Raw genomic sequence first — 20,157 nt, forward strand, 5'->3', positions numbered from 1 at the left:
CAGCTTAAGGAATAACTGATGTACGGGTTTGTAGTAATATGCTTATCTCGTGTGTTTTTAGTTAATAGTATTCTTGATATTGTGTTGTAACAAAAATAGTCAGTCTTGATCTTAGTCACTGACAATAGTTTCTGAGGCCCGCACTCTGGCTGTTGAGTCAGCTTTGCTTTGCATATTACAGTAACAGTAGAAGTGAAGCGCAGCTATCAATTTTTATAGCTTTTGTGTGCTACAATGAGTAACTGGCTACCACTGTTCAATTTATTACAAAGCCAGTGACCACATATTTATTTGTGCTCCGTCTAGTATAAAGAACTGAAGGTTCCATAAGAAAACAGTGATCAGAACAGGTAATACGACTGTCTAAAAACCATTTCCATGTCAGTAATTCCGGTAAATAAACTAGTTAAGGATGAAGTTAGTAGTGCTCCACTATCTGTGATCAATCGCCTGTTATGGTCATTACTTTTCCTACTGTAATGTAGAGATAGTAAGTGTTATTTAGAGCCAGTTGTTGCCAAAATGTTTAATATTTCTGTGTTGTTCACGTCAAAGCACTGGTATACTGCTTGCTAAAGTAAGCTACTGTCTCGTGTCCTATAAGGAAAAATAGAATTGCAACATGAAGTAAAGTAAATACCGATAGTTCGTCTCCTTGGTGGACGGTGTCAGTACTTGGTACACGATTAGCTAATTTGGTTGGCGACCGTTTCGTTTTACATAATTACATATTTTATCTTCATATTTTCTGTAATGTGACTATATTTCCAGTTCTTCTAGCAAATCCATTTTATGTCCTTTATTTAGTCGGTGGAGTACTTTGACATTTTGCTCTATTTTTCTAAATGGGTGTCCTGTATTATGTACATGTGTTGCTATGGCTGATGCAGTGTGTCTGTTGTGTGTGTAAGCTTTTATGTGCTCTGTGTACTTGGTGTTGAAATTTCGGCCTGTTTGTCCTAGGTAGAACATGGAGCATTCCTGGCATGTGACCTTGTATATTCCAGAGTCTGAGTATGGATCATGTTTACACTTTATATTGTGTATTTGTTCTTGCTGTAGTTTATTGAATGTGGAAAAAACTTGTAAGAACATCTGTGCCACTGTTTTGTTTATTTAAAATGGTTTCAATATTTAAAAGTGTACAACAAGTTGTGTGTGATGTTTAGTGTATGTGAGACTCTGCACAAATGGACCATAAGGAAACTGTAAGCACAAATTCTTCTAAATTTCGTCACTAACTTCGCAAAAAGATCGACAACCAACTAAAATTAGCGTGGTTTCTTATATATTGCAGTAAAGTCAACAAAATTAAGCAGAATCTCACACATTGACATCATCACATAAGAATGACATAACAAACACAAAAAACGCAATTGAAGATGGGAATCATTTCCCGAAACGCGTCGTGCGAAAAATAAAGAAAATCGTGACTGGTAGCAGATGAATTATTTATAAATACACCCATTACTTTACTACTAATAGAACCTGTGTTGGATTCCAGTTTGTTTTGCTACTGCTTCCTTTGAATGGAAATCTTCTGACAAACGGAAAATAGTCCGACATCTTAACCATTAGTACAGAGTCACCGTCAACTGCAATGAAGTTTCGGTATTGCAGCCAGATAACGTCGACGTCTCACCACGATGTTTCAGGTGACAATCATTCAGCTATGTTGAGGTGAGTATGTGAAACACTAACAGCCGACGGCCCTGCAGCAGTGGTAACATCGGTTCCCTGAAGTTAAGCGCTGTCGGGCCGGGATAGCACTCGGATGAGTGACCAACAGGTTTGCCGAGCGCTGCTGGCAAGCGGGGTGCACTCAGCCCTTCTGACAAATTGAGGAGCTACTTGACTGCGGTCTCGTAAACTGCCATAGGGCCGGGAGAGCGGTGTGCTTATCACGTGCCCCTCCGTATCCGTATCCAGCGACGCCAGTGGGCTCAGGATGACACGGCGGCCGGTCGGTACCGCCGGGCCTTCATGAGCTGCTCGGGCGGAGTATGGTTTTTAGTAGTGTTACAAACCTTTCCGCTTCCCTGCTGCTTCCATTTGTTTTGCTGACAGAAAAATCGCGTCTGGAAATTGCGTCAGCAGGCACAACTCCATTTGGTTAGTGCTAATCGGCATCAGTACTACAGCAGAACTGCTCCTCTCATAACACGGCACACCATCGGCACTGGATTAGCTGGGTTACTATTCCCACGCCTACGTCTATGTGCTCATCGGGATCGCCAACGCTATGGAACAACAGTACCGGTACATGTATTTCACTGTCAAAGATACCGGAACGTCTTTCCCTTATAACTTTCCAGACGGTCTCTTCCGGACCAGGGTCCTGTAACGACACATTCCGACGCATACAATACCTCAAAGGCTGCGCCAAAGATTAAATTGAGAGGAATGTAGAATATAATCTCTGTAATGTTCATGTTGGATTCTCTTTTGTTTCATACTCCAAGAAGGAGCTAAGATACACTTTCTATTGTTACCTTTTAGGGCATGGACGTAATTTTTGATGTGTGTGGAAACGCAGCCATCTTGTTAGTATTTATGGTTTGTGCGACGAGCAGAGCAAGTCTTATTTTCTTGTGAATAAAAAATAGTGAAAAGTATCTAAGTTTTACGAGAATTATTTAAAGCGACGAAGCACTGTATTCCTTGGTTTCCACCGTCTTCGTGAAGTAAACCGATGCCGACTTAGGAAAATACACACTGTCAGCAAAGAGAAGAACATCGATGGCGACTAATGAATTAGTATTGTAGCAGAAAGACTAAGTCTACGTCTAAGGTGAGAACTCTGATTAAATCAACAATGACGTAGAATTCAAAAATGTAATTAATCGGAATTCTAAATTATATTACAGGCAAATTTCACGCAGCACTGAATTTGTCCGCATTCAAGCCGGTCAATAGAGTCCGTAAAAAAAGCCTCTCAAAAATTCTAAAGTTACAGTTCCATATCCATAATTTTTTCTCTCTTCAAAAAACCAATAAATTTAATTTTTTTATTTATTTCGACACAGACCCTTAACTCAAATTGATACATTTTTCCCTTCTCCATCATCCCTCATAGTTTGTAACATCCTGACATCCTCTCGAAATCACACTGTACCTCCGAAAACTCCATCCGAACAGACCTCTGAAAGCCCAACGGAACCGACCGACCGCCGTGTCTTCCTTGACCGATATGCGCCACTGGATACGGAGGGCCGTGTGGTCAGCACACTACTCAGTTTACGAGACCGGAGCAGCTACTTTTCAGTCAAGCAGCTCCACAGTTGGCCTCGCAAGGGCTGAGTGCACCCTGCTTGCCAACAGCGCTCGGCAGACCTGAACGGCCGCCCATCCGAGTGCCGGCCAAACCCGACAGCGTTTAACTCAGGTGATGATCTCCACTGAGGCAAGACTGTTAGCGAATCACACTGTATTAGGACGCCTTACGTTTCCAAACTCGATTTTCTCCAAAACGGGTAGAGAGTTGCGTCTTTCTGCTTACGTATCGGTCCTAGTCGCGCCGTACACGCACTGCCAATACGAATCACGCCGCTGAGGGTAATTACGTCCGGTCTTGTTGTGAGCTGAGTGACACGAGACCTCGGCTACTGCGTTGTCGTGGGGCGCAGAGTCGCGTGTGGAGGAGAATGAGGTGGGCGAGAGTGGTCGGCCCGGCGCAGGTAGGTGGGTAGGTAGGGTAAGGGCGGCGTGTGTGCCCTGTGGCCAGCAGCTAGCTGGCCGCTTATCTGACAAGTGAGCCGGCCCAGGCGCTGATAGCGGCCGCTGGGTCGCGCTTTCCTTCCACTGCCGCCGCCCGGCCTCTACTTTTACTTCCACCGTTACTGCTTCTGCCAGAGCCCGGGCCCCAGGCGCTGCGGTTCTGTCACGCAGACTACGTCTTAGAGTTGTGAGGTCGCCGTATCTTCCGAAATCCACGGCGACACCTGGCGTTTTATTCGCTGACGAATGACAAACTGTTTTATCAGTATGTAAATAAATCCATCCTGACCTCAAACCCACATTCCATGTAGAAGGTTGATAAGCAAAACCATCTGAAAAAAATGAAATCGTTTGGAAAAACAGTCAACTCATCGCCAGATCCGATGGAGCAGTGTGGTGCAAGTCGATGAAAAGCATACGACGCCGCGCCGGAACGCTACACCGCTGGGTCGCCGACGCCATTAAAAGCGAGGGCACTAACACTAAGGGCGCCCTGGGAATCACAGCGGTGGAGGCAGCGGGTAGGCGGAAAGAGTACGCTGAGGGGAAAGACTTCTCCCGTGACGTGTTAGAAGAAGAAACAGGACACTACATAGAAGAGGAAGGGAATGCAGTATTACAGTCAGAATTTAAAAGAGTTGCGTAACACTTAAGTAGGGGTAGATAATATTCCATCGGAATTTCTAAAATCACTCGAAGAAGTGGCAACGTAACGGAAATTCTCGTTCCCCTGCAGAATCTGTGAGACGGGCGATACAAAACTTTCGGAAAAAACATCATCCACGCATTTCCGAAGATTGCAAGAGTCGGTAGGTGCGAGATTTCGCTTAGCAGTTCATGCGTCGAAATTGCTGACAAGAATAATATACAGAAGAACGGAAAAGAAAATTGAGGATGTGTTAGATGACGATCAGCTTCGCTGTGAGAAAGATAAAGGCGCCACAGAGGCAGATCTGACATTGCAGTTGATAATGGAAGCAAAGACAGAAGAAAAATCAAAATTCGCTCATAGGATATGTCTACATGTAAGAAGCGTTCGATAACGTAAAATGGTGCAAGATGTTCGAAATTCTGAGAAAAATAGAGGTAAGCTATAGGGAGAGGCTGGTAATATGCGATATGTACAAGAGCGAAGAGGCAACAGCAAGAGTGGTAGACCGAGAACGAAGTGCCCGCATTAAAAAGGGTGGAAGGCAGGGATGTAGTCTTTCGCCCCCTACTGTTCAGTCTGTACATAGAAGAAGCATTGACGGAAGTAACAAAGATTCAAGAGTGGGATTAAAATTCAAGGTGAATGGATATCAAAAAGAAGATTCGTCGATGACATTGCTATTCTCACTGAAAGTGAAAGAGAATTACAGGAGTTGCTGGATGGAATAAACAGCTTCATGAGCAAAGAATATATGCCCAAGAGAGATGAGAAGTAGCAGAAATTAGAACACCGACACATCGTAATTGTGGATCACGAAGTAGACGAAATTGAGTTCTCCTACCTAGGCAGTAAAATAACCCATTGCGGACGGAGCAAGGAGGACGTATGAAACAGACTAATACTCGCAAAAAGGGCAGTCTTGGTCAAGAAAAGTCTACCAGCATCAAACATTGGTCTTAATTTGAGGAAGAAATTTCTGAGAACCTACGCTCGGAGCACAGCATTGTATGGGAGTGAGACATGGACTGTAGGAAAAAGAAACAGAAGGAAATCGAAGCGTTTGATATGCGGTGTGACAGAATAATGCTCTACATTAGGTAGACTCATGAGGTAGGGAATGAGGAGGTTATGCGCAGGATCGAAGAAAGGAAAACATGGAAAACACTGACAAAAAGAAGGGACAAGACGACAGAACAACTGCTAAGACGTCATAGAATAACTTCAATGCTACTTCACAGAGCTGTAGAGAGTAAAAACTGTAGAAGAAGACAGAGATTGGAATGCATCCAGAAAATAACTGCAGATGTAGATTGCAAGTGATACGCTGAGATGAAGAGTTCGGAACAGAAGAAGAATTCGTGGCGGGCCTCATCAAAGCAGTCAGTAAACCGATTACACAAACAAAAAAGGAGCGTAGGGGACGCCAGATCATCGACCGCGTTAGCCGAGCAGAGAGGTGAGGGTGACGACGGCGAAAGTGTGGGGATGCTGTAGAAATATTGAAACAATTGAAAAATTTAGACAATGTTGAAGACATACGTTCGGTCTGGCTAATGAAGAAGAAAATTATCGAACAGTTTTACTGGTCGAACGTTTCAGCGGAACGAAAGCAAGAGTCCCTATAAATTACACAATGGGTTTATGTCCGAAATTTCGCATTCTGACGAGGAGTGGGAAATGGACAAATAGCTTATGAAATTAGCCGACATGTGGTATAGTTTTGTTAGAAAGCATTTAATTGCTTGGCAATAATCAAGGTAATTAATAAAAATTTAATTACTGATTTGAGGGAAATTGAAATGTTAAGAACAGAGAGCTCCTAATATGTAACAAAGCTTAATGATGCCATCACGAATCCCTGAAGCACACTCGCGTTCTTTTGGACGAATCTCCTTTGAGGACAACGCGGCGGGTTCTGCATATCATCAGGATGGTCTGGTCTCTTATTGGTAACAAACTTTACGCATCTAGCAAGAACAAAACCACCCACCACTTAGAGCAACAGTTCTCAGCTCGAACACCCTTCACGTGTCCATCCTGCCAGCAAATCTAGCAGTCAAACTGTGCCATTAAGCTTCCTAAAGGTGCAGGCTTCACACAATGAATTGTCTCGAACTGCCTCCTATATGGCAACTAGCCTAGGTTCTGAAGACATCGATCATGCGGAACACAACTCGCAGTTTTTCACACGACATCCTGAAAGGCGTGTATCTAGACAGTCAGGTAAGTGCAGGATATGACTCACCGCCAATCCCACGCTTACTATCAAAAGTTCGATCGCATGGGACATCAGGCGAAATTTGTGACTGGATTGAGGATTTCGTTGGTAGAGAGGATAGCATGTAATCGTGGGTGGAGAGACATCAACAGATGTAGAAGTAACATCTGATGTCCTGCCAAGGAACTGTGTTGGGATGCTTGCTGTTCGTATTGTACATTAACGATCTTGCAATGTTAATGTTGACGTCAGACTTTCCACACATGATGTGTTCTCTGCAATGAAGTACTGTTTGAAAAAGAGGCACAAATGTTTAATTTGACGGATCGTCATAAGATTTCGAAATCGTGCAAAGATTGGTTGGTTGGTTGGATTAAAAGAGGGGGAAAGGGACGAAACTACGAGGTCATCAGTCCCTTGTTCCGAATAAAACAACGCCCCAAATGTGAGAATAAAACGAACGAGACTGACAACTCAAATCAGAATGAAAGGAAAAATCACAAGAACGTTGAAGGGCAACAAACATGTAAATGGACAAAAGGGGACAAGAAAACCACAGGAACGCAAGAAACCGGATGAAGAGATTGAAACAACAAAGCAGATTGCCATGGCTGGCTGACCTTGAGAATACAAAGGAGAAGCCAGCCACTCTGCAACACATTAAAACCTCCACCCTAAAAGCACTACGGTGGAGGACACAGAGGGACAAAGGACATGTGATAAAACTTAGATAACTTACTACTACATCTTTCAGTTATGTCACTGTTTTTATCGGAATGCGATATTATACAGTTCATTTTCGAGAAGTGACGAATTTTTAAGACCACCATATTGTTCAGTGCACGCAATTACAACCTCTGCCACATGGGACGGACCTGACCTGCCAAACTGGTCACACAGTCTTCGGCATTAATGCCAAGGTGTGGCTGCCCAAATATTCACCCAACCCTGTCATGTTTCCTCTTGGGACGTAAACTCGGCTGGAAGCTGGAAATATTGTGAAACAACACTCATCCGACCGAATGACTTTATTCCACTGGTCCACAGACCAGGTTTTGTGGCGCCGGGACCACGTTTTCCAGCTACGGACATTTGCATCACTGGTGAGTGGCTCTGTAATTCCATATCGCCCAGATTACGAAGCTCTCTTCGTGTTGTTTTGGAGCTGACAGGTTCTGCAGTGATTTTTGCAGCTGTCGCCCCCTTATTTTACCAGATTACGAAGCTCTCTTCGTGTTGTTTTGGAGCTGACAGGTTCTGCAGTGATTTTTGCAGCTGTCGCCCCCTTATTTTACCAGATTACGAAGCTCTCTTCGTGTTGTTTTGGAGCTGACAGGTTCTGCAGTGATTTTTGCAGCTGTCGCCCCCTTATTTTACCAGATTATGAAGCTCTCTTCGTGTTGTTTTGGAGCTGACAGGTTCTGCAGTGATTTTTGCAGCTGTCGCCCCCTTATTTTACCAGATTACGAAGCTCTCTTCGTGTTGTTTTGGAGCTGACAGGTTCTGCAGTGATTTTTGCAGCTGTCGCCCCCTTATTTTCGCCAGAGCCCTCTTCAATCACCAGTCCGTCACGATCACTCAGCAGACACTTTCGACCGAATTTTGACTAGCGGACGATGCTTTTCCACTTTCCCTGTACGCGGTACAATTCTTCGACACCGTGCACCTTGAAACACCAAATACCTCAGCTCTCTTCGTTACGGACGCGCGCAACATACGATCGCCAACAATTTGCTTATGTTCGAATTCAAGACTACCGACACAATGCACTCACAATTCAATGAACACTGTTCTAAGACTGTGCAGGCTTCGCGTGTCGCAAGCGCCTAGTTTTTTCTTCTGTCATATCACAATTTCACACGCCAGAGCTTTACCTGTCCACACTGTGTCTAAAACAACATTTTTATTAAGACGCTTATACGTAAATAATAATGGCGTGTGATTCAGCAGTCTGACGCAAGTATTTCTATTGGACGCCACTTCGGCAAATTGGATTTCACTACGCTATTCCAGTTACCCAACTGGCGAAAGGGGCCGTACAGTTTAACCTGGAATCCGGACCACGTGTGGCTCCTTGTCACTCTCCACGTCCTTGTAGAGATGAAGGCTCTGTTAACCCTCTAACGGTAAGGTTGGGGTGGAATCCGACCCCCGCGATTCTGCTTTGTTTATAACTCCCCACTCCCTTTTCTGAGAGCGCTGTGGTTCCAGCTACCCTACCAGCCAGTCGTCCCGGGAGGAGGCCACGTCAGTCTGATGGGTGACCTGCAGCTACCCTCTCTATCCGAAACCTACATTACCCGCGCTCGGGTTGGATCCGGCCCCACCTTACTGTTTACGTCACACTTATTAGTTTCTTTTGTGGGGAGGATTAAACCCCATATTGATGTTTATATTACATCTGAGTTGTGTTTTCTCTTCTAGTATCTTCCTAAAATGGCGCATCAACTCCTTAGAACTCCTGAGGAGGTATACGACGTGTTTCTCCGACAGGAGGCTGAGTCAGAGGATGGCACCAATATCGATGCAGAAAACTGTTCAGAAACCGAGGATGATGTATTATCTAATACTGATGACGAGGATGATGTATTTCACTGTGCGGCAGGAGCAGTCGAGTTTGAGAATTCTCAGTCATATGTAGAAGATGAGAGAAATTTTGAGCTAGGTAAAGACTTAAAGACAATATGGACCAACAAACCCATCCATTCAAAATTTTCTAAGACACCAGCGTGAAATATTATTACTCATCTCCCTGGTCCGCGTGGGGTGGCAAGGGGGGTCACTAGTGAATTGGAAATATTTTTATTATTTATAGATTCAAAAATTATAGAAACAATTGTTTTGTACACAAATCTTGAAATCGAGAAATTTAGGCAAAAGTACAATACGGTCCAGTGGTTTCATTCGCCATCAGAGAGCGTTGAAATAAGAGGGTTGATGGGCCTTCTCTTCCTGAGTGGTCTCCTAAAAAATTTTATGCTCAGTGTAGATGAGATGTTCTCAGCAACCTATGGACCTCCGGTATTCCGTTGCACTATGTGCAAGAGAAGGTTTGCATTTCTTCTAGAAAACCTCCGCTTCGATGATACAGCCACCAGAGAGGCCAGAAAAATCAATGACAAATTTGCGGCTTTCAGAGAAGTGTGGGACATGTTTCAATCTAACAGTGAAAAATATTATAGCCCATCTGAATATGTCACAGTAGATGAAACTCTATTGAGTTTTCGGGGTGCCTGTCCATTCAAAACGTATATCCCATCGAAACCCTACAAATATGGGTTGAAAATAATGTCACTATGCGACGCAAGGACATTCTATTTTTTGCATGGCATTCCATACACTGGGAAGGACAACAGAATAAAGAGGAGACCTGGAGATTTGCCTTTACCTGCCCAGTATGTTTTGCGCCTGACGGAATCTCAGGGGTTCTAACAGAAACATTACAGCGGACAATTGGTTTTCCTCAGTGGAGGTGACTGACGCCCTCCTCCATAAGAAACTCACATTTGTAGGTACATTGAGGAGGCTGCTTTCCGCTCCGCTAGGCTCTTCAACATGTATGTATCAGGACGACAAAACTTTGGTGCCATTTACTCCAAAGAAAAATAAAAAAAGTTTTACTGATATCGTCTGTGCACTTCTCTGGAGAGATAAATGAAAAATCAAATAAGCCTGAAATTGGAGAGTTCTACAGTCTAACTAAAGGGTGGGTCGATGTATTAGATATGCTTTGCCACAGCAGGACCACAAAGAGAAAATCGAGAAGATGGCCCACGCGGTACTTTTATGCTATTTTAGACATCGCTGCTATAAATAGAGTTATCATTTACAAAAGCAATAGAAAAATGGGCAGCTTTTCAAATGACGCGAGAATATCATTTCTCAAAAATCTTGCGCTCTCTTTGACAAAACCTCTTATGGAAAAGAGGTTGAATGACACACATCTTCCCCGTGAGCTCCGTTCGTCTATTAGAAAACTTTTAGAAAAAGAACCAATCGAATTAGACGAGCCTACCCAAGCGCAGCCACTAAAGAAAAGATGATGTGATTTTTGAGACAGATCAAAAGATAGCAAGGGGAATGCTTTTTTTAGTAAGTGTAATCGTTCTATATGTGGGGAGCATAAAGTTATTATATGACCTGGCTGTAAAGAAACTGAGATGTGATAAATTGTGCCGGCCGCGGTGGACTAGTGGTTCTAGGCGCGCAGTCCGGAACCGCGGGACTGCTACGGTCGCAGGTTCGAATCCTGCCTCGGGCATGGATGTGTGTGATGTCCTTAGGTTAGTTAGGTTTAAGTAGTTCTAAGTTCTAGGGGACTGATGACCACAGAAGTTAAGTCCCATAGTGCTCAGAGCCATTTTTTGTGATAAATTGTGCCAAATATGTATTTTCAGGGCTGTATGTGATCATTTCCGGGATAACATTATACATTTATTATTTGTTCCCATTACATTATGTGTACAAAGATATTTATTATTGAGAACTTTATATTTCGAAACTGCTGACACTATAATTATTTTCTACAATTAGTATCTTTAGAATTTCTGAAGCACTCAGGTTCCTAGTTGATGACTGAATCTATTGATTTTCACTATGTTTTCAATAATTTTATAGAGAATATTTGTATTAAAGTGTTTTTTGTAATCAAGTTCCTATTTTTTTCCAAAGTACTCTATATTCTTACTTATTGACAATAAAAAAAAACTTGTTATAACAAATATATGTGTTTAATTGATGATAAAACTTTTTCCCATTATTCATTATTTTACCCCGAAAAAGCGATATTTGGAGGGTGGGGTCTGATCCAACCCCACCTTACCGTTTATGTCAGGAAACTTCACCTTACCGTTAGAGGGTTAAAGGCAGACTGAAAACTTCAAGGACCGACCGGGATTGTATCCCAGGAGCTTTCGGTTTCGAGCCGCACACATTGTCGCTAGACCACCAAGCCCAAAAGTAAAGAAATTATAAATATCGGTGCAAATATTTTCACCTGACGCCATTTCGGTGGCGGACGAGTCAGTCGGATCGGTGCTGTCACCATTAGTCGAACCCGGGTCAACAGCGTGATTTCTGTTTCGTGTCACACACAAATGTGAGTTACTCGTTCCAGTTGCGTACAACAATAATTTTAACCATGTTAATTAATTTTCAAGTGCCGCCCAGAGCACAAAGCGTTCGGATCGACAGGCGCGTGCAGCGGAGTGCGTCATTCCGATGACGTCACGACGACTAGCTTGACCTCGCGACGGCAGCAGGAAAAGCGCTCGTGTGACTCACTACAGCTCATATACTCTGTGTGAAACGAGGAACTGCGACATCGTCCCTTTGGCGCAGAGGATAGCGCGTTGGACTTCTAATCCAAAGGTCGCGGGTTCGATCCCCGCAAGGGATGAAGCATTTTTAAACGCCACTGATACGCGGAACTTGTATTCTACTGCCGCACTTTGCATTCCTTGTCCTCTCCTTTGTCTGTTCTACCTCAGACACACATGAAGCCGAATACGCCGAGACTGCAAAACTTTCTCAGACTGAGCGTTTAAAACACCGCTTTGTGTTACACCAAGCTGAATATATCATTTTGTAGTCCTGCTAAACTTTGTACATGCTCCAAACAAGTACAAACTTTTAAAACTAGTCATTCTGAGCACCTGTGAGCCTGAAAAAGTAGTAGTGCACACTGCGCTTTTGCGGATCATCTGATAGAGGAAAGCCACCACAAACTATACTGAAACGGACACTTGGAATGTGCCGAGGACGCTGCACACCTGCCTTGCTTGGCTGCGGGCTTGGACTGCGTCTGCATTCATATCCAAGCACCCATTTCTCGCTGTGTTTCCGTATTTTTTTCCCAACCCCTGAATGTGGTACGTGCCTTTCCAGGAAACCAGTCGAAACTGTGCGTATGTGTATCAGAATATTTTTACTTCAACCGATTATTTCTGTCGTGTCTCGGGAGTTTGGCCTTTTCTTTTGTTTGTAGTTGTAGACAAGAAAGGGATTTAGAAATATACTCGTGTGTGAAATACACGGAAAAGTTGTATCAACCACTGAAAATGGGTCACTTTTACTCCGCTAGCATTATCATAGTCTAAGAGGAGACAGAAATCCTTCAGAAACTGCAGTATATGAAGAAGAATCTCTTCACGTCACACATCGGTCCACGTAAATTTACTATATTTTTGATATTGAAATTCTAGTACCAAAAGCTTCCACGAAACGAAACGCTTCTCATCTGATGCTTCTAAAAGTGCCAAAACTCTTCTGAAGATTTCTCGTGCCAGTTCGAAACCAGCCACGGGGACAGAGGACGGATGTCGACATTTGTTGTCTCACAAAGTGAATCGGTGGGTGATAACGTCTGGTAGAAAGTCAACCACCCACTGTTGTTCAGCAACAGTATTACGAAGAATCTGACCACCGAAAAAATCGAAACAAGGTACCTGCATTAGATGATGTCGACACCCATGGACGCACCAACGACGACAGAATATTTTACAAAATGCATTGTAACCATCAGCTGTTAATTGTCTCATTAGTGATGTGCCGGTTTCACTTCTTAACAATCATCCAGGATGTAGGGTACAACTAAAAACTGAACACCGTCCGAAGAGGTCGGTCGACGCGGATATGGAGGGGCATGTGCTTAGCACACCGCTCTCCCGGCCGTATTTACGAGACCGGAGCCGCTACTTCTCAATCGAGTAGCTCCTCAGTTTGCCTCACAAGTGCTGAGTGCACCCCGCTTGCCAACAGCGCTCGGCAGACCGGATGGTCACCCATCCAAGTGCCAGTCCAGCCCGACAGCGGCAAGGCCATTGGCGTGGGGTACGACAGATTTGTTAAAAACATCCCAGGATGTCTGTGTCTTTATGTTTCGCATAAAATATGACTGTCAGTATCCAAAGACAAATTGATTGTAAATCTGTGGATAATTTCAATGTGGTTCAGCTTCAAAAGAATATGGGACGTTTTTAACTAATCTGTTGTACCCTACATTCTGGGTGATGGTTAATAATCGAAACCGGTTGATGAACAATAGGATACTAAACAGATACTGCATAAAATACATTTCAAAAAACGTTACAAATGACAGAATATTCCATCTGATGTGCAAGATGCATGAGACGGGCGAAATACCGTCAGAGTTCAGGAAGAGTTTTGTTGTTGTTGTCGTCGTCGTCGTCGTCGTCGTCGTCTTCTGTCCAGAGACTGGTTTGATGCAGCACTCTATGCTACTGTATCCTGTACAAGCTTCTTCATCTCCCCCGTACCCTACTGCAAACTACATCCTTCTGAATCTCTTGGTCTCCCTCTACGATTTTTACTCTCCGCGCTGCCCTACAATACTAAATTGGCGATCCCTTGATAGCTCAGAATATGCCCTACCAACCGATCCCTTCTTCTAGTCAAGTTGTGCCACAAATTTCTCTTCTCCCGAGTTCTATTCAATACCTCCTCATTAGTTATGTGATCTACCCATTTAATCTTCAGCATTCTTCTGTAGTACCACATTTCGAAAGGTTCTATCCTCTTTTTGTCTAAACTATTTATCGTCCACGTTTCGCTTCCATACATGGCTACACTCCATACAAATACTTTCCGAAACGACTTCCTGACACTTGAATCTATACTCGATGTTAACAAATTTCTCTTCTTCAGAAACGCTTTCCTTGCCATTGCCAGTCTACATTTTATGTGTAACCGTTCCAAACAACGCAGGCGCCGACAGGAGTGAATATTATTATCAATTTAGTTAGCCACGTTTGCAAAATACTGACACCAAATATTCACCGAAGATTGAAAAACCTGGCAAAATCCGATCTCGAATAAGATCAGTTTGGTTTCCGGAGAAATCTAGGAGCACCCGAGCCAATACTGACCCTACGATGTATCTTAGAAGATAGGTTGAAGAAAACAGGTATTCGTTTATAGCATTTGCAGACTTAGGGAAAGCTTCTGACCAAGTTGACTGGAATACTCTCTCTAAAAATTTTAATGCATCACGAATAAAATACAAGGAGCAGAAGTTCATCTAAAACCTGTTCGGAAGCCAGAGTGCAGGTCCAACAGTCGAAGAGCATGAAGAGGAGGTAGAAGAAGAACATGGAGTGACAGAGGTGTGCAGCTTATCTGTCATGTTGCTCAATATGATCTTTGCGCTTAGGCAAATGAAAAGCTTACGTAGAGATTCATTGCAAGAGGTAGTCACGATCCCCATCAACATGTCTTTATCCGACAAAACGCCATCGAAATATTACAATAAGAAATGTCACTGCGCCTATCATTTCATTGAGGCCTTACGTAAGGTACAATTCATTTTGTGTATCATAAGCTTTGTTGTATCTTCTGAACAGACATAAAGTAATGGTAAGAAGTGGTGGCCACTGGCTCGCATACTGCCTCGGTAATGACTGACTGAACAATCGCTTGCTTTCAGTCCGCCACCTTAGATGACTCATCAACATTAGAACGGTTAAGCATGGAGGTGGAACTGTGATGGTGTGGGCAGCCGTATCATGGAATTCTGCTGGTCCCATCATTACTCTCAAAGGCCGTGCTACAGCCAACGATTATTTGGACATGTTAGGTGAAAAGTGCACCCCATGATTCAAACATTGTTCGCCAACAATGATTCCATATTTCAGAACGATAATGCGCCCATTCACACAGCCAGGACAGTACAACCGTAGTAGGATAAGTATGCAACTTAACTGCAGCGTCTTCCCTGGCCAGCACAGGACATTATGGAACCCTCGTGGGCGGTACTGCAGCGCAGACTCCGCAGCAGTTTTCCACCTCCCTCGTCACTACAGGAGTTTGAAAAGGTTCTGATCGAAGAGTGGCTTAACATTCCATTGGTGAGTATACAATTATCACATGCCAGTATTCCAAGAAGAATCGCAGCCGTATTACGGGCAAATGGGGGTCCAACCCCTTATTAATAAACTATTCCCAAGTAAGCACAGGTGTTCACATTTTTTTCTGTCTCCTGTACATGACAACTACCGATTTCCGTCATGTCCGGTTTATTCCTTCGTGGTGCGTCTTTTTTTATTTTTGTTTTAGTGTGGGGGCACCACAAAAGACCCTAGAGGTGTACATATTAATTATTACGTGTGCGTAGTGTAAGTAAAGATATTAATGTGTTACCTCCTTGAAAATGCCTAATTTTATTTATCGGCCACATCTATTACCGACGCATCGCTCGGGGTAGGCAAGTTGCTCCACGTCGATGTAATTTGCATTCGTCCGCTCTGTAATTTCTAGTTTGCGGGGCAGAAACGCAGAGGTTTGGAGGACTGTGAGTACCAGCTGCAGACAGAGAGGGGTGGGCAGTGAGGACTAGTAGAGAAGAGACGACGCTAGCAGGAAGCGCCGAGGGCACAAGCAGAACAGAGGGGCCAGGCTAGCAGCGCGACCTTCACGGCTGTGGACCGGCCGGCGTCCTTCCGCGTTGCACAAGACTGCCGGCAGCGGAAAAAAGTCCCACCTGCCGTCCTAGCGTGGTCTAGGACAGGCCGGCGCACGCGGACCCTGCCCGCTCTGCGTGGCGAGCCGTTCAAGTAACGCCAAGCTAGGTAGCTCCCATACGTACATCTATACTGTGTGGTGGAGGGTACTTTGTGCACCGGTGTCATTTGCGCCCTGTCCTGCTGTAGTGCAGCGCGAAACCAACGATTCTACATCTACGTGATTACTCTGCTATTCACAATAAAGTGCCTGGCAGAGGGTTCAATGAACCACCTTCATGCTGTCTCTCTACCGTTCCACTCTCGAACGGCACGCGGGAAAAACGAGCACTTAAATTTTTCCGTGCGAGCCATGATTTCTCTTATTGTATCGTGATGATCATTTCTCCCTATGTAGGAGGGTGCCAAAAGAATGTTTTCGCAATCGGAGAAGAAAAATGGTGACTGAAATTTTATGAGAATATCCCGTCGCAACGAAAAACGCATTTGTTTTAATTATTGCCACTCCAGTTCACGTATCATGTGTGTGACACTATCTCCCCTATTTCGCGATAATACTAAACGAGCTGCCCTGCTTTGTACTTTTTCGATGTTATCAGTCAGTCTCACCTGATGCAGATCCCACACCGCACAGCAGTATTCCAGAATAGGGCGGACAAGCTTAGTGTAAGCAATATCTTTGGTAGATCTGTTGCACCTTCTAAGTGTTCTGCCAATGAACCGCAGTCTTTGCTTTGCTCTACCCACAATATTATCCAGGTGATCGTTCCAATTAAGGTTCTTTGTAATTGTAATCCCTAAGTATTTAGTTAAATTTAGAACCCTCACTTTTGTATGACTAATCGCGTAATCGAAATTTAGCTGATTTCCTTTAGTAATCATGTGAATAACTTCACACTTTTCCTTATTCAGGGTCAATTGCCACTTTTCGCACCATACAGATATCTTATCTAAATCATTTTGCAAGTCGTTTTCATCATCTGATGACTTTACAAGACGGTAAATGGCAGCATCATCTGCAAACAATCTAAGACGGCTACTCAGATTGTCTCCTATGTCGTTAATATAGATCAGGAACAATAGAGGCCCTATAACACTTCCTTGGGGAACGCCGGATATTACTTCTGTTTTACTCGATGACTTTCCGTCTATTACTGCGACCTTCCTGACAGGAAATCACGAATCTAGTCGCACAACTGAGGCGATACTCCGTAGGCACGCAGTGGATTAGAAGACGCTTGTGAGGAAATCTAAAAATATGGAATCAATTCGACATCCCCTGTCGACAGCACTTATTACCTCATGAGTATAAAGAGCTAGTTGTGTTTCACAAGAACGATATTTTCTGAATCCGTGCTGACTATATGTCAATAAATCGTTTTCTTCGAGGTACTTCACAATGTTCGAATACAGTACATGTTCTAAAACCCTACTGCAAATCGACGTTAGTGATATAGGCCTGTAATTCACCGGAATACTCCTATTTCCCTTTTTAGGTATTGGTGTGACTTGAGCAATTTTCCAGTCTTTAGGTACGGATCTTTCTGTGAGCGAGTGGTTGTATATAATTGCTAAATATGGAGCCATTTTATCAGCATACTCTGAGAGGAACCTCACTGGTATACAATCTAGACCGGAGGCCTTGCCTTTATTAAGTGATTTAAGCTGCTTTGTTACACCGAGGATATCTACTTCCATGTTTCTCATATTAGCAGTTCTTCTTGACTGGAATTCAGGAATATTTAATTCGTCTTCTTTGGTGAAGGACTTTCGGAAAACCGTTGCGCCACAGTGTGACACGGACTCTGCCTCGTATTATTCTTAAAGTCTTTTCGCGAGATACCACGCCGGAGGAAGTAACGTTACAAGGTGCGGCTACGAAATAACGGGACTGTTGCTGTAAAATAGTTTGTTTCAAAAACATAAATATTTAGTTATCACCCCCCCTCAGTATACTCCCCTCCTGTGTCCCTACAGCGTTCCATACGAATTTTCCATTGATGGAAACAGTGCTGGAAGTCTTCCTCTATGAGCCCCTTGATGACGTGTGTCGCTTTTGCTTTCGCTGATCCAACGGACTGAAATCCGGTTCCTTTTAATGCAGATGTGACCTTAGGGAACACATACAAGTCAGGTGGTACTGGGGCAGACGGATAAGGTGCGTGGTTCCCAAACTGGGACGCTGTTCGTCGCTAGGAACTTCATAACATAACCCATGACTCGTTCTTCCACAATTCGGGTCGTCTCCTCCTTATTTTCTCACGGAATTTAGCAACAACCTCAAGGTACTAATGTTCGATAATAGTTTGGCCTTTAGGGACCAAGTGAAATACACAATTCCATGAATATCGAAGAAAAAAAAAGTCTTCATCGCTTTCAATTTTAATTTGCTATTTCGAGCTTTTTTCGTTCTCGGTGGAGCCGAGCCCTTCCAGTGCATCGACTGGCGCTTAGTTTCTGGATCAGAAGTGAAAAACCAAGATTCGTCACTTGTTATCACTCTATCCGAGATATTAGGATAATTTCCAATAGTGAAACTTCCTGGCAGATTAAAACTGTGTGCCGGACCGAGACTCGAACTCGAGACCTTTGCCTTTCGCGGCGGAAGTAAAGCTGTGAGGACGGGGCGTGAGTCTTGCTTGGGTAGCTCAGTCGGTAGAGCACTTGTCCGCGAAAGGCAAAGGTCCCGAGTTCGAGTCTCGGTCCGGCGCACAGTTTTAATCTGCCAGTAAGTTTTCATTCTAGATTGCCAATGGCATTCAAAGTATCAGTACAAACATTTTCCAAAGCTTCTTTTTGTTTGATCTTGAGAATTTTCGGCACCAGTTACGTACGCACTTTTCTCATGTTAAAATGGTCATTCACAATTTGCCTTACGCATTTCCTGGCACTTCCTACAGTTTCAGCGATCGATCGAAAACTCAACCGACTGTCAGATCGAACCAGATTAATTACTGTTTAGATATTTTCATCAAGTTTTCCTATTGAAGAGCATCCCAGGCGTCAGTCATTTTCACCGTCTTATAGGCCATCTTGCAACGCATGAACCACTCAAAAACTCGCGTATGTATGAACAGTCATCGCCGTACACTTCCCTTAGTGAAACACAAGTTACAGTAACAGTTTTTCCAAGTTTCATATCAAATCTCACGACAATTCCTTGTTCTATTATTACATTTATCATTTTTGAGGAAAAAACAAAATAACAGCTGCTACATAAGGATCCAGCCACATTGATTTGACTACAGACACCAGAGATGCCGCATTCCACTGAGAAGGCTTCACACTCCACTGCTATTGGTCGTTTATCACGGGTGGACTACACTTCCCGCGAATTCATCCAAAGAATTGCAGTCTACAATCTGCCTTACCTCCGATTAATTTTATGCGGTCGTTCCACTTTAAACTGGTCTCTACCCATAATCCCTGAAATTTTATAATTCTCTATTTTTCCACTGACTATTCTGCAATGGTGTAGCCATACACAGTGTTGTCACTTGGCAAGAGAGCCAAGTCACGACGAGAGGAAGCCGAAAAGGCACGCGTTAAGCTCACGCCGATTGGCGTGAGGTCTGGAACAGTTAAAAGGAGATGAGAACTTAGAACATGGACGCAGTTGCTGTAATACTTAACTTTAATCCACATTTGTAGAAACATCGCTCTTGATGATACATGCTTCACAATATTCATTATCAAAGCTATGGCGCCTTGCTAGGTCGTAGCCAATGACTTAGCTGAAGGCTATGCTAACTATCGTCTCGGCAAATGAGAGCGTATTTGTCAGTGAACCATTGCTATGAACGTCGGCTGTACAACTGGGGCGAGTGCTAGTAAGTCTCTCTAGACCTGCCGTGTGGTGGCGCTCGGTCTGCAATTACTGACAGTGGCGACACGCGGGTCCGGCGTATACTAATGGACCGCGGCCGATTTAAAGGCTACCACCTAGCAAGTGTGGTGTCTGGCGGTGACACCACACACAGCTCAAAAAACTGATGCGACTGCGATACGCACACATACAGATGGCGGTAGTGTCGCTTGCACAAGGTGCAGCAGGGGAGTGCGCTGGCGGAGCTGTCATTTGTTCTCAGGTGAAT

At 43.8% G+C, this 20,157-nt stretch overlaps 1 protein-coding gene and 1 non-coding gene across 2 annotated transcripts in view; one reads left to right on the forward strand and one right to left on the reverse strand.

Annotated features, from left to right (window-relative positions):
• Positions 1 to 20,157, reverse strand: part of LOC124718913 (angiotensin-converting enzyme-like) — a 228,905-nt gene that overhangs the window by 107,708 nt on the left and 101,040 nt on the right. The window lies entirely within an intron of this gene.
• On the forward strand, positions 11,913 to 11,985 carry Trnar-ucu. Its single transcript has one exon. It is a non-coding gene; the product is annotated as a tRNA-Arg (tRNA).

The sequence above is a fragment of the Schistocerca piceifrons genome, chromosome 10 (assembly GCF_021461385.2).
Source record: "Schistocerca piceifrons isolate TAMUIC-IGC-003096 chromosome 10, iqSchPice1.1, whole genome shotgun sequence".
NCBI lineage: Eukaryota > Metazoa > Arthropoda > Insecta > Orthoptera > Acrididae > Schistocerca > Schistocerca piceifrons.